Source organism: Corvus brachyrhynchos, unplaced genomic scaffold (assembly GCF_000691975.1).
Source record: "Corvus brachyrhynchos isolate BGI_N302 unplaced genomic scaffold, ASM69197v1 scaffold59, whole genome shotgun sequence".
NCBI classification, from domain to species: Eukaryota; Metazoa; Chordata; class Aves; order Passeriformes; family Corvidae; genus Corvus; species Corvus brachyrhynchos.
The window spans coordinates 6066603-6066915 of record NW_008246054.1 but is presented as its reverse complement, the minus strand read 5'-3'; positions in this window follow the sequence as shown (position 1 = coordinate 6066915).

The window sequence follows — 313 nt, the reverse complement described above, 5'->3', positions numbered from 1 at the left end:
CCGGCTCAGGGCCCGTGTGTCCTTTTTTTCCAGGGTCCAGCCGGATTCCCCCTGGAAGATCCCGCGATCCCGGGATGGGAATCTCCGCTCCTGATTGTCCAAACGCAATTCTTGTGCGATGGAGCCGTACGAACCAAGAATTGTGTCTGGACATCTGTAGCAGAGGTTTCACCTCCTCCGGCGGGGCTCCAGGACGGTTCTCGGGGCACAGGACAGAGGACGGACCTTCCCCGGGCCCGGGGCACGGCAGGTAACCGCTCCCGACTGCGTCCCGGGCGTCGGGGCCAGGATTTCAGAAAAACTAAGGAAACAC